General features: G+C 46.0%; 2 protein-coding genes and 1 long non-coding RNA gene across 13 annotated transcripts in view; 1 reads left to right on the forward strand and 2 right to left on the reverse strand.

The window, feature by feature from the left end:
- LOC135910324 (uncharacterized) overlaps positions 1 to 15,473 on the forward strand; it is a 312,252-nt gene that overhangs the window by 169,882 nt on the left and 126,897 nt on the right. The gene's annotated exons all lie outside the window — the stretch shown is intronic.
- LOC135910322 (uncharacterized PE-PGRS family protein PE_PGRS46-like) overlaps positions 1 to 15,473 on the reverse strand; it is a 146,287-nt gene that overhangs the window by 27,758 nt on the left and 103,056 nt on the right. The window lies entirely within an intron of this gene.
- LOC139048553 (uncharacterized) lies at positions 8,590 to 12,674 on the reverse strand. The gene is made up of 3 exons (XR_011507770.1): positions 12,538 to 12,674; positions 9,374 to 9,647; positions 8,590 to 8,673 (listed from the first exon to the last, which is right to left on the reverse strand). It is a non-coding gene; the product is annotated as an uncharacterized lncRNA (long non-coding RNA).

Here is a 15,473-nt window from a genome sequence, read left to right on the forward strand (position 1 = left end):
CAGCTTCGCTGTAATATAAGTCTCTTGTAATAAAAGAATACGAGCTTGACAGCTGGATTTTTTTTTTTTGATTACGCTACCAGCTAGCACTGGTGATACGAGTTCGGCAGATGACCAAGGCCCACGGCTTCCTGGAATGAGAAAACCGCCGAAAAGGGCGAACTACATCTCGCCTGCTCAATATAGAAAGTTTTATCTCTCGGTGTAAAAGTCCTCGAAAATGAATACGGTTTTCTTTGCTATCTCCTGAATGAATATAATATATAATGAAAAGCATAAATTAATGCATACAAAGGCAAAGTCATGTTATCAACCTTCTCTTGCACTAAATGTGCCAAACTAAACAATTTGCTCCTTCCATGCTTTTCAACTTTTTATTGTAGAGTAAATGATGATGAGGGGAAAATGAGGCGAAAAACAGGAAGAAAAGGTAAGCAGGTGAACCGGAAGTACTACCGGTTTGCTGGTCTACGCAGAGCAAAAGTTATTCGAGGGAGAAAAGAAAGAGAGGAGGAAAAGGGAAGCATTAGCAGAGCGTATAATTGCGGCTGCCCATCACATCTGCACCTGTTACTGACGCCGGTTAATTCCATAAATATTAGTAATGTCCGTGTCGACTTGTAATCCGGCAATGCATGCGGCCGTCGTCCAAAGATATTTGCCTTCGAAAATGAACCATCGTCTAGCCGTTTATATATGATGTTAAATGATGTTATATGATAAAGTCCTCTGAGAACGACTTGGCATTAGTGGTTCCCAGAAAAGAGTCCATAACCTGAGGTTCATGCCAGTATGCTGTGCATACGTACAATATGGGCACTACTGTCTCTGGTACGGGACAGTAGTCGCAATTTGAGTGGCGCTGTCATCTTCTGATGCGCCCATAGAAACTCATTGGCGAGGAATAGCTCCCAAGCTCTTAGCCAGTTTCACAGAATGGTACATACCGCGATCTCACAAGGTTCTTCTTCTGCTAGCGTAATGTATGTCACTTATGTTCATTATTTAACTCTGTTATCACTGCTGCGATTTTGCTGTTGTTTTCCCCGCAGGGGCGTCTGCACAAGCAGGCGTTTGGTGTGTGGCGACACCACGGACCCGAGCACACGAGGGTTGGACCCTCCCGCGTGTAGCCGGCGCGGCTTAGCCGTGTCTGGGGAAAGGGGGATCCTGGGGGTTGAGCTGATGCTGGGTGATTGGACCTTTATGGCCCCCGGCGGAGGCAACACACCCCTTTGGCCTCTGCTTCACATAGACGGCACCCCCGGACTGACCCACCCGGGGGAAATTGGTAGTTGCCTTTTCCTGTCTCTCTCTCCCTACAACCTTCGTCTTTTCCTTACTTTCCACCTTTCCTGTCTCCTTCTCATTTCTTTATTACTTCCGACCTTCCTGGCAGCAAGGGTTAACCTTGTGTGAGTAGCCAACCTTGGTTATATCATATTTGGTTATAGCGGTAGCGTACAGCTGGCGCTTGTAGGCCCTGTTTTACAGGCCCTGCAGCGTCCCCTTGTTGGGCTCCATGGTGGGTGGCTGGCGCTACTGCCGAAAAATACACTCCCACTTATGGCTAGTTCTTTCCCTCCACTATCTGATCGCTCCTTGAAAAGGGGGCGCACCGAAGATATCTTTGAATTTTTTGGACGCCAAAAAGAAACTTTCCCGCGATTCCATGTAATCCATTCTGAAAAACAAGGAAAACAAGCACGAACAATCTCACCTTTTGTTGTTTCAAGAACTCTAACTCAGGCGTTTGGACCAGGATATAAAGCATCAAAGATGGCTAGCGGTGATCTCCTTTTGGAGCTCCGTGACAAAAAACAACACGAGAAACTGCCTAACCTTCTATCATTTGGAGATGTCCCAGTCACAGTTACCCCGCACCGCACGATGAACACCACCCGTGGTGTAGTTTCGGATGATGACCTGATGGAACTTACGGACGCTGAACTATTAGAAGGCTGGAGTGATGAAAACGTAATCAATGTTAAGAGAATTCTGCTAAGGCGCGATGGAAAAGAAATCATAACAAAACATCTAATTCTCACCTTTGGTACAAGTGTGCTCCCTGAGAGTATTGAGACAGGATATGTGAAGCTTCGGGTCAGACCATATGTCCCAAACCCTCTGAGATGTTTTAAATGCCAGCGATTTGGCCACAGCTCATCGAACTGCCGCGGCCGCCAAACCTATGCAAAATGTAGTGCTCATGAGCACTCCGCTGAATCGTGTGAAAACACTCCCCAGTTGAAAATGACAACAGAGGTTGTGTTCAGTACTACAGAAATTTCTGTTGTACAACAGGATTTTTCTGTAGTAACTACAGATTCCTGATGGAGCGACAGACTTTTCTGATGTACAACAGACATTTGTTGTTGCTACTACAGAAGTACAGTCTGTCGTATGTCTGTTGTTACAACAGAAAGCTGAAGCTCTACAACAGATTTTTGTAGTACTACAGAAATTTCTGTCGTACAACAGGATTTTTCTGTAGTAACTACAGATTCCTGATGGAGCGACAGACTTTTCTGATGTACAACAGACATTTGTTGTTGCTACTACAGAAGTACAGTCTGTCGTATGTCTGTTGTTACTACAGAAAGCTGAAGCTCTACAACAGATTTTTGTAGTACTACAGAGAAAATTGTCATCACTACAGGCACCCTGTTGTCCCAACAGAAATGTTCCTGAAGTAACCCGAAAAACTTCTGTAGTGCTACAGAGAGCTGTTGAAATACTACAGAAACCTATTGTGGCAACAGGCCCCCAGTTGTCACAACAGAAGTGTTCCTGAAGTAATGCGACCAACTTCTGTTGTACTACAGAAAAATGTTGTACGACAGAAGCCTATCATTGCAACAGGCCCCCAGTTGTCATAACAGAAGTGTTCCTGAAGTAATGGACAAACTTCTGTTGTACTACAGAGAACTGTTCCACAACGGAAACCTATCGCCGCAACATGTACCCAATGATGACAACAGAAGTGCACTGAAATTGTGTGATGCGACAAGCTTCTGTAGTGCCTTGTTGAAAAAGACAAAAGGAATTCCTGTCGCAACTACAGAAATTCTGTTGTACGACAGAAGTTGTTGACATTTCTTAATTGCGAGACATTTCTGACATTACGACAGAAATTCTGATTTCGCAACAGAAGCATTCTGTCGCGACAACAAGAGTTCTGAAGTCGGAACAACAGCTTTATATCCTGACAGCGACTCCGACGTTACGACACCAATTCCGACGTCGCAGCAGAAATATTTGATCGCGACGGCCAAGAGTTCCGAAGTCGCAACAGAAGCGCTTTCCGTCGCGGTTTTTTAAAATTGTATGTTTTCGCATCGGTGGTGTACACTGTACTTTTCTCTTGCGCGGTATTCAATCGCGCTTCTCTGAAGCCGGCAATGCTGATGGCACTGACACCGGTAATAAAGTCGACGTGGCGAATAGTTATAATTGTGCCGTGACGACGCGGAACCAGCAACGCCCTACCGGCCTCCTCAAAATCGGCCGCTGATCAAAATCATACCATCTGCGGGAATGGCTGCGTATCCGTTTTTTTTTTTTTGGTAAGATGTGGCACACAGGCCTGTGGACTTACATGTGCTGTTACACTGACACATTAGTTAATTTCCCAGGAATATTTCACAAGCCTATGCGAAGCGGAAAAGAAGATTTGGGTTGTTCCACAAAGTTTGCGTGAAAAGCTGTCTCGCACGGGTCTCATTATTCTGGTACAGTGCTGCCGTGAGAAGCCAGTATGCTGTCAGAAAGAACTCTCATCCACGAATGTTTATGTACCTATTTTGCATTGAACACACGAATTATATGCGCGCTCAAAAGTGTAAAGAACGAGAGACAACTGTCGAAACTAGCAGTAATAACCCTAAAAGTCAACGTTGTCTATTTCTGAATTTCTTATTTAATAAGGATATTGTACATCAAAATCGATGTTCTAGCACTGCGAGATGTACCTGTCGATGGTACGAACACTCTTGCTCTTCTAGAGATGCGCCACTTGACGCGGTGGAGTGATAGCGGATCTTGGCTCTCAAAATGCAAATGTAAACATCAGCGCATCAGCACGTCGTACTGTTCACATGGCCAAAACGTACACTCCAAAAGCATGTCAGGGGTGGTGCAGTGGTAAGATGCCGGGCTCGGAATCGTGAGGTCGCATGTTCGAATCCTAGGGGAGACGTTTTTTTTTATTTTTTTTACTTTTATGTTTTTCTTTTTTGTACTAACAAATTTACATAACCTTACGGACGTCTCTGTCAATTTTTAATTAAATATTGATCAAGAACTACACAACTTTCTACTACAGGACGTCACACTACAGACAACAGAACTACAGGCAACAGAACTACAGGCAACAGAACTACAGAAACAACGTCCCAAAATACGACAGACTCTTAAAATGTCCTGTTGTGTTTTTCAACTGGGTCTCCACTGTGTGAACTGTGATGGGGAGCACGCCGCGTACTCGCGGTCGTGCCCATCTTGGAAAAAAGAGAAAGAGATTGTAACGATCAAAGTAAAAGAAAATATAAGTTTCAAAGAAGCGCGCAGGCGGGTATCCTTCCTGCCAAAGCACAACTTTGCCGAAGTGGCGCGTCAGGGGGCAGCGCCACAACGGTCTCCGGCGGCTGTCCGACCCACACCCAGTGAGGCGGCAGTGACGCCATCCGCCCCCCCCGGCGGCTGCAGCTGACGCTGCTGCGCCAACACAGCAGACGGGGCCATCGACCCCGAAGGTGGGTGCAGCCGAGGCTGCCCCAACCTCCCAGGCCCCTTCCAGCGCTGGCAACAGCCGGCGCAGCCAAATCCCTCAGGGAGCCCCATCGGCCTCCGGGCTGGTGGGCGCAGGGGTCTCGCCTTCCGAGGTGAGACTCTCTCGAAAAACTTCTCGCTCTCAAGAGCGCGTGTCCGGTGCCTCACATGAGGCAATGGACACAACACCTACCCCCACGGCGCTCCAAGCGCCTAAGGAGCGGCGAGGCTCCCTCGAACGCTCCAAAAAAGGCAGAACCCCGGTTACAGGGCCTCGCAAGAGCTCTGTAATCTAAGACATCACTTCCGTTTCCGTAAACACAGCACCAATTTACCCTAAACATGGATACACAAATCATTCAATGGAACATCCGAGGTCTCCTTAGAAACCTTGATGATTTGCAACAACTCATCCACAAACAAAATCCAAAAGTGCTGTGTTTACAGGAAACACACTTAAAATCTAAACACACAAACTTTCTCCGTACGTATGTTACTTTTCGCAAAGATCGCGATGATGCCGTCGCATCATCGGGTGGTGTTGCGATTCTTACTCATAGAAGTATTGCGTGTCAACCTTTACAGCTACAAACGCCCCTTGAAGCAGTGGCGGTTCGAGTTGTCCTACTAAACAAACTCATCACCATTTGCTCCCTTTACATACCCCGCATTACCAACTGAACAAACATGAACTTCACTCCTTGATCGATCAGTTGCCAGAACCTTATGCTCTTCTTGGCGATTTCAATGCGCACAGCTCCCTGTGGGGCGACTCTCGTATAGATGCGCGAGGTCGCCTTGTTGAACAGTCCCTCTTTTCTTCTGGAGCGTGCCTTCTCAACAAGAAAGAACCCACATATTACTCTCTTGCAAACCAATCCTTTTCGTCAATAGATCTTAGTATAGTCTCCCCGTCTGTGCTGCCTGAACTTGAATGGGAAGTTATCGACAACCCTTACGGTAGCGACCACTTCCCTATACTGCTAAGATCATATAAAGAAAACGAACATCCACCATACGCTCCTAGGTGGAAGATTGAGACAGCTGATTGGGAGAAATTTCGATCTCTAACTAGTATCTCATGGGCTGAGCTGTCTTCGTTAGGAATTGACGCTGCAGTCGAGTTTTTTACAGCATTCATAATAGATGTCGCATATAAATGCATATCAGAAGTAAAAGGCTTGGCCTGCAAACGGCGTGTCCCATGGTGGAACGACGATTCTAGGATCGCTCGTAAAAAACAGAACAGGGCGTGGGGGTTGCTACGCGCTTCTCCCACTGCAGAAAATCTAGTCAACTTTAAAAAAGTAAAATCCGAAGGCAGGCGAACCCGCCGACAGGCGAGACGAGAAAGTTGGCAGAATTATCTATCAAGTATTAACTCGTTCAGAGATGAGGCGAAAGCCTGGAACAGGGTCAATAGGATAAGAGGGCGACAAGCACATGCACTCCCTTTGGTAAACACAGAAGGCGATACCCTACAAGATCAGGCGGACTCACTTGGGGAGCACTTTGAGAGCGTGTCAAGTGCCAACCATTACTCGCAATCCTTTCTGAAATATAAACAAATAGAAGAATGTAAGCCACTCATGAGAAAATGTCAACAGAATGAACCATACAATTGTCCTTTTAGCATTGCCGAGTTGAGAGCTGCCTTGAGCGCATGCAAGAGCTCTGCCCCGGGATCTGACAGAGTCATGTATGAAATGATCAAATACTTACATAAAGACACCCAACTTACACTACTCACACTTTTCAACACCATCTGGTATGCAGGGTACCTTCCAACCGCGTGGAAGGAAGCCATTGTAGTCCCTGTTTTGAAACAAGGCAAAGACCCTTCCTCAGTGGCAAGTTACCGACCGATAGCCCTCACAAGTTGCCTTTGTAAGGTGTTCGAAAAAATGATAAATCGGCGACTCATCTTTTTCCTTGAACAGAGCAAAATTCTTGATCCTTATCAGTGCGGCTTCCGAGAAGGACGCTCCACAACTGACCTCCTTGTACGTGTAGAAGCAAATATCCGGGACGCATTTGTACACAAACAATTCTTATCCATATTCCTCGATATGGAGAAGGCGTACGATACGACGTGGCGTTACGGAATCTTAAGAGACTTGTCAGAAATGGGCATCCACGGTAATATGTTTAATATATTAAAAAGCTATCTGTCAAATCGTACCTTCCGGGTAAAAGTCGGCAATGCACTCTCACGTCCTTTTACACAAGAAACGGGTGTACCCCAAGGAGGCGTGCTCAGCTGCACGCTATTTATCGTGAAGATGAACACGCTTCGTGCTTCACTACCACCCGCCATCTTTTGCTCTGTCTACGTGGACGACATTCAAATAGCTTTCAAATCTTGTAACCTCGCAGTCTGCGAGAGACAGGTACAGCATGGCCTGAATAAAGTCTCAGTGTGGGCAGACAAGAATGGATTTAAGATCAATCCTAACAAAAGCTCTTGCGTTCTTTTTACAAGAAAAAGAGGCCTGGTTCCGGATCCTTCCTTAGAAATGTGTGGACAACGAATACCTATCAGCAAAGAGCACAAATTCCTAGGTGTCATACTTGACTACAGACTCACTTTCGTCCCCCACATTAAATATCTTAAAGAAAAATGTCTGAAAACAATGAACATAATCAAACTTCTATCCCAGACTACATGGGGTAGTGACAGAAAATGTTTAATGAATATCTATAAGAGCCTCATTCAATCACGACTAGACTATGGTGCCGTGATCTATCATTCTGCAGCCCCGAGCGCGCTGAAGATGCTAGATCCGGTCCACCATCTAGGAATCCGTCTGGCCACTGGCGCATTCAGAACGAGTCCCATACAGAGTTTATATGCAGAATCGAATGAGTGGTCTCTTCATATCCAGAGAACATACATCAGCCATACATATTTTCTGAAAGTCCACTCAAATCCTCAACATCCCTGTTTTAATACCATTCATGACATGACATATGCTACACTCTTTCGCAATCGTCCCTCCGTAAGACAGCCTTTCTCGCTGCGTGTGAGGGAGCTTAGTGAAGAAATGCACATTCCACTCCTCGAGCTTCGCCTAATGCATCCAGCCAAGCTGCTACCTCCCTGGGAGTGGCAGCTCATACAATGTGATATATCTTTCGTGGAAGTCACAAAGCATGCTCCAGAGATTGAAATCAAGATGCATTTCCGGGAACTCCAGCACAAATACTCCTGCACGGAGTTCTACACAGACGCATCAAAGTCACACGACGGGGTGTCCTATGCAGCCGTCGGTCCATCCTTCTCAGAATCCGACGTACTGCACCCGGAAACTAGTATCTTTACGGCTGAGGCCTACGCCCTGCTGTCGGCCGTAAAGCATATAAACAAATCACAACTCCCGAAATCAGTGATATATACGGACTCCCTCAGTGTTGTGAAGGCCTTGATGTCTTTCTGTAATCATAAAAATCCAGTAGTTATTGAACTTTACTCCGCACTGTGCAAATCATATATATCTAACCAACATGTGATCATATGCTGGGTGCCTGGACATAGGGGCATCGAGGGAAACGTTCTAGCCGACCAGATGGCCACATCAATCTCATTGCATGCAGTTAACTCGACTGCTTCGGTCCCTGTCACAGACCTGAAGCCTTTTTTAAGAAGGAAACTACGAAACCGCTGGCAACGCATGTGGGACGAAGAAATAAATAATAAACTGCATGTAATAAAGCCACAATTAGGTTTCTGGCCTCCTGTAACAAAATCCCGCCGGACAGATGTCCTATTCTGCCGTCTAAGAATAGGACACACATTTGGCACACATAACTTTTTACTCACAGGAAACGATCCTCCAACCTGTGGTAGATGCGGGGAGAGGCTGACCGTCCTCCACGTTCTACTGGAGTGTCGGGAAGCCGAATCTGAAAGAAGGAAACATTTTCTCTTAGCATACCGGCAGCAGATCCCCCTTCATCCTGTTATGTTACTTGGTCCAGAACCACTCTTTGACACCAATGCCGTCCTAGGCTTTTTGAAAGATGTTGTATTGCATGTTATTAGCCCCACACATTCGTAGCGCGTCCTCTCTTCAGAGGATGCCGCTGTGATCATTATTTTGAATAGCACATGCCTCTAGGCCCTTGTGGTTCAAGGGCTCAGGCGAGGCAGCAGTGCTCCAAGTAATTTTACCATCTTATATATTTTATATTTTGCATCATTATTCTACGATGGATTTTAGTGTTTAGAGTATTCGTCATTAGTCATCGCCATAATTTTATAGCACGTAGATTTTACGCACTCTACAGCGACAATTTTTTAGGCCACTTTACAGCCAAGTCACATCTCCATAATACATCGTCAACATCACCACTTGTCATGGCGCTCTTTGGCCAAACCTGGCCCTTGCGCCATTAAACACCACATATCATTTTGCTGTTGTTTTGTATTTGACAATGACCCACAGTAGCAGATGACTTCTAATAACCAACCCTACATACAGAGACGTAAACAACGAAGGTATCCTCTTTTATCACTTTATTCCCCCGCTCCCTTCCTCCCTTAAACGCCCAATGACACTGACATGTGGAAGAGCTCTTGTTCCTATTTTATTGCCACAAATACCTGCAAATCGACACGGGTTAGCTGTGTGACGTCGGTGACCACCACTGATTTTGGCCAAATGGATTGTTTTCGTAGGTCCAAGGATACAGCTCCTTAAGGCACGTTCTCCATGCAACACATTTGCCTCTGTGGTTCCTGTAATAGTTTTTTCCGCAGTAGCATCCGCTTTTGCAGTTTCTAAAGCACCTGGGACCGATTGTAGGTTTCCAGCAGGTGCCCTCTTCACAGCCAGTGCCGACGCATTCCTTAAACACCTCGTTCCGTCTCCAGCAGTCTGCAAAAAAAGTTATGGGAAGGATCACTGCTCCGCAAATATAAATTCACTGTTCCATTTATGCGAGATCACAATGACGCGCATGTATCATCACAAGCCCCCGGCTACGCTTTCGCATATGCTATGGGAGTGCCCAGCACAGTACGCACAGACTAACACCACGACTCTCTCGTCGAGGTTGCATGAGGCTCTGCGGAGCTCCGCCCTCGACGACCAAACCTGGGCGACCCAGCACGCCCGCGAGGCGGCGGCGAGGCAAGCCCTCGACGTCCCTTCGTGGGAGGCGTAGGCCCGGCCATCATAAAGTGCTGGTTCAACAATAAAAGTTTATTCCTCCTCCTCATCACAAGCCTGTCTCGTTGTGTACTCATGCCATGATCATATTGACACGATCTATGCATTGCTTGTGTGGCAGATATTTATATAATACTACTTCGACGTCTTCTTGAAGCATGCTGCAGCACCTCCAACTTTACTTCTCGTAATGTCTACGCTTTATTCAGTTTTTTCCTTAAATTACACATTTGAAAGAACAATAAGAATTGGATAGAGGGCGCAAAATAAAAAAGCTTTCTGCGTACTCTTAGAAGATGTATTCTGTTGTCAGCAGGTTTAACGTAGGAAACTTTTGAAACATTATTCTTACTGTTGAAGCTATCTGATTTTTTTACACCTGAAATTTATGTTCACCTGTTACTTACTATGGGGCAGGCTTTGTTTACCCACTTCAACACTGTTAAAGTAAATAACGTAATTTCAAGTGGCCAGTTCTGTGAACTGGGGAAGAACGTCCTATAAATAACATGATTTGATGAGCCTACCACACATAATGAAGAAGCGACTACGCTCGAGAAATAGCGAAAGCCAGTCCGCTATCGGAGGAGAGCAAGGGCTGTCTTGAATAAAGTAGGGTCATTCGTGCCGATAGCACTGGACACAAAACAAAAAGTCTGAACGACAGCCAGGTAAAGTCAGATATCAAACCTTGCATTTCCAATAGTTCTATTTGGAACAAGGCACCGTAATGCTGTTACCATGTGCGACTTCTGCAGGTTCACGAAAGTATTTCGGTGGATGTTGGGAACCAAGGTGCATTCTTATGCGAAGCATATTACGAGAGCTCAACCCAGTTCCTCAGGCGCGGCGGTGTCGCCTTGAATACCACGTGACACCGTGACGTCACGACAGAGGAGAAGTGGCTTTGGCCCAACTCTTGCAAGATGGGCTGGGCGGGAATCGAACCAGGGTCTCCGGAGTGTGAGACGGAGACGCTACCACTGAGCCACGAGTATTTTTTTTTTTAATACCGGCTTGGCAAAACAAGGTACAATGTGAGTATTACATGTCCATAAAAACAACTAGTCAATGCCGGATCAGTGTGGTGTGATAAGAACGATGTAGGCTAGTCACTTTGTCCAAAGCACTTAGCCAATCAGGAGGGCCACTCTGTGCACAGAAAAATTCGCGTATACATAACACACTTTCAATGAAATATTCATGTGCTGGGGCCTGAACAATGCGCTCATGTCTAATATCCATACGCGTTCGCCACACACTGTGCATGCACAAAAGCATTAACAGATCGACAGGCACCCCCTCTCGTTCCGCGCATGGCAGGAAGCGTATTCCGAAAGCACTTAACGGCAATTCCTTTTTAAGGCTACGTTTTAGAATATCCCACAAAAACACTGCGTCATGACAGTCCAAAAAGATATGCCCACTGAGCCACGAGTACGATGCTTCAAAGCGGTACAAAAGCGCCTCTAGTGAATGCGGTGTCGCCTTAGAAACGAGCTGTTTCTAAGGCTCAGGCGTGCGTCGCTTGCTCAGGCGCACATTTCGTTGCCGCGCCGAACGCTGCGTTGCTCGACGCTCACCGCGTCCAATGCGGGGCGTCCAAGGCGAAGCAGAGTAACACATGAGTTGTTTCTTCGTCTAGCCGAACCAAATATAGCCAAGCAACAGCAGTTCACCAAGCTAAACAGTGGTTCAACAACTAAAATAAAGGCTAGTATGCTTCGCATCCTGGGCTTAACCTTACCTAAGCCACAGCCATTTTTTGCAATAGTATTATTACGCTAAAAGTGTTCGTAGGAACATGTGCCAACAAATCCCCATATCACACATAAATCGGCCACTTGGCCGACTTTGCGCCCAACGGAATGACCAAGTAGATTTGGCGGACTGCCGGCATTGAAGCGCTAGGCCAACGTCACAGACAGCTAAGAGATAACGTAAGCTGCTCACAGGGCTCGACCAGTGGTTACCTCGGAGACTTGAGAAAAGTCGGAAGAGGGGGGGGGGGAGGGGGGGGGGAGTCATCGACGACACAGCCGCTCTTTTTACGGCCGGTTTCTGTTTCAAGGAGCCTGCCAAGGGTAACTCATTGTTCCCCGTAGCTCCCATATTAAATTCGCTATTGAAAATTTATTCGTTGAGATAGGCAGTGTCCAGGACGGGCTCCAAGGTACTCATTTGCTGAAGCCACCTATTGTTGATAATTAGAAAGTTAATTACCGTAAATTCGCTAATTACGCCCGTAATTACGGAAGTTGCTCTGTATCTAGAGGCTACCAATCCGTCCACTCGAATGGTAAACATAACGTTACCGTGATTTATACTTTTCTAATTTTAAACATTTGGAGCAGCTAAAAAAAGCACGCTGCATAGCACCGAATGCCCAAAGCACTAGAAGTATACCCGGCAGAACCCTTGTCTTCCTGACGTACACTCTTGGTGGTATACAGTCACGTTGCCGGTCTTCATATATGAAAAATATCTAGGAGACTCGACACAGCCATAAAACATTTTCTATAGAACATTGTGTTTTTTCTTGTAATGGGTTTCGATCATTGAACATCGTACGAGGCGAACAAAAAATTTTACTTACGCTTCCCTTGACGCGACGGCCAGACTCTCCTGTAGTTCGAGAGGCTGTTACCACCTCCGTGCGCTGCGAGCAGGACTCTTTCTCCTTCCACAGGCAACAAGAGACTGCACACGACCAACACAGTTGCAACGCAGCTAATAAGCTTCACTTCATACTATGAGTGCCTATGGTTCCAACAACATGTGCGAAACTGTAAGCCTTGTCTTTGTGCACAGGTTATGGATACTGCAGTCTCTCGCACCGCCTACTCGTTCTTGTCAAATATGTGGCTTCCTTGCGAGTGCTACCCTAAAACTATTCTCGCTAAAATACAGCTAGCTATCTTGGTACACGTGCTCCAGCGGTACTTTTTGCGGTTTCTTTAAGAACGCGGCGTCATTGTCCCAGCCCTGAATCAGGGTTCGGCGAACAATTATTTCGAAAGCTGTGGCGTGTCAAATGGCAGCGCATATAAGAAAGAAACTCGCCATTTGTGAATTCTAGAGTGCAAGCGTTAAGCTCTTGTTCGCTTTGTTCCCGACGATGCTATAGCCAGTTCAGGTACCGACTTTCTGTTTCACGATGCAATGCAGCAAAAACTTGTCGCCTCTTGCGCTTTCTCCTGGTTGCATCGCTCAGTAGAAGCGCAAACGTCGATATTTGGCAAAATCGTCAAGCTTCTGAAGCTGCCTTCCGTAGTGTTAACGATATATCTTTGACACGATTACACGATTCACGTCAGACGGCAGGTTTGTACAAGTTGGAACGGCACAAACCGAAGGAGTAACTTTTCTGCCGTAAACTTCATTAATTATAAGCCCTGGCGCATTCATGTATAGCGCAGTGCTATTTCTGCTAGAAATTGCTACAGTTTTTCTTTGCATAGTGAGTATACCACCCCTGAACGAACTCACCTCATCTCCTCTGGAGAGGTTTTCTTTTTTGCGATTCGCGCATCTGGCTTCGCACCGCTCGATTGTTTACGATGCCCATTAGGGACCCAAGTACCCAATAGTCATGTAGTACCCAATGCGATGCCGCATTGGGTACTACATGACTCCGCTCATACTGTTGTATTGAAACAGACACTCATCTTTTATTACCTTAATATCTATCAATAATTTTTTTAATATTGAATATCTTGGCCCATTAACACCTCCGGATGACTCCATTGGCTGCCGCAAGAATCAATGGGCCCTGTGTGCCCATTGCTTGACCACCGAAGGTACATCAGCCGACATGCTTTATTGTGTTACTTGCTTACTTACTTGTTAATCTTTATCGCTTTGTCTCTTACATAATTACTCACGTATTGGTTCCAAGTAACCTCATCTGGTTACCAAGCTGCAATCAGTCCCAGGCAACACTGTCAACCTATGACAACAAAGTATAGAGCAGGTAATAAAACTAGCTGATATTCATGCCGCATGAGCACGCTTATTCTGCAGATTGACGTGTCCTTCTTGTGGATAAGAGCATCAACAGCCGAGCTTAAGCACCAAATGCTGGTAGAAATGACAAGCTCGTTATTCTAAAAACATGGTTCGAGAGGCATCGCCTTCGTAATACTGACATTTTTTTTAGAATAACGAGACGCTGGTATGTACGTGATGCGTGGTAAGATTGGAAGCTTTCCTTCAAATGCTGTTCACACAACAGCACCAACAGTCTTACGACGTATGGCTTTGGGCACGCAGAAATACTTATACGTGTCCAGAAACTCATTTTGAAGGAGTAGCGTTCACACGGATAAAGATACTCGCTGCTTCAAGTGCGAATTTAAGAACAGGATATGTTGAATGATTAAGTCATTGTCTTGCTATACATGTTACCATGGTGCTGTCATACCATCATATGGGAAAGAGGCGGACGAGGAATAGATCTAGTGACCTCGTGCTTTGACGCATAACGCTGAGTAGCACCTGAACCAACGTGAAAAGTAAGCATTACAACTTATGTTAGCACAGTGGTGCGCTAGCGCATACTTAAAGGTTTGGCTATATCCTGCAACCGTACCATATCATACCATACAAACAGCAAGAAAGAATCAAGCGCTCCAAATCTTAAGGTTAACAGAGACAGCATGCAATGTGATGAGGCACCATTCGCGGAATTTCTGCGATTGAAAACAAAGACATCTACGACAAAAAGTTTTTTTCAATATTGCTACAGTGTGCTCGGCGAAATTCGGGCGACAAGGCGATTTTTCTTACATACTGAGTGGTAATAGATGCGCCAAGCATTTCTCTGAACTGTACCCACACGTGCTTTGAGCAGCCATAGGTGGCCTGTATAATATTGTTAATAAGGAAATGATTGAAACTTCGCAAGACACATGGACTCCGTTCTTTTAAGCAGTACACGTGTTTTAATCTTGCCCGCATCCGCAAAACAGGCAGCGATGGCGGACTCTCAGTAAAAGTTTTCACTCCTTTATCTGTCTTGTTAAGAGCCCATATTCAGCTTACGATATGTGGAGCCTATTGCGAACAGGCGGATAAAGACCATTTCACACGCTGAATCTAATGCTTATACCAGCAGCTAACGCAGCTGGCGCTGCAATTTGTCAGGTGCGAAGGAATTCCAGGGTTCACAATATACTTGTTCTATCACAATATTATTAGAGGCGAATTCCACCCAACTGGGAGGTATCCAGTATCTGCGCGAAAACGTGGGCCAACTTGAAGGCAGCGAAGTCTGACAGGACATCTGAAAACGCTAGCTCTCAGAAGGCTCGTGTCGCGCGTACCAACCGTTTGAAAGAGCGACGTTTGCACCAGAGGATGATGCATTCTAGCCAAAACTACGGGCCGTACCTGAAGGCAATGCAGTCTGACACAGTGTCTCAAAGCGGTAGCCGCCGGGAGGAATGAATCCAGGAAACTGGCCTGTGACCCGCCTACCAGACATTTCCAAGAGCGACTCTAGCATCAGAGGAACATGTGTGCATTCATATC

Source organism: Dermacentor albipictus, chromosome 8 (assembly GCF_038994185.2).
Source record: "Dermacentor albipictus isolate Rhodes 1998 colony chromosome 8, USDA_Dalb.pri_finalv2, whole genome shotgun sequence".
NCBI lineage: Eukaryota > Metazoa > Arthropoda > Arachnida > Ixodida > Ixodidae > Dermacentor > Dermacentor albipictus.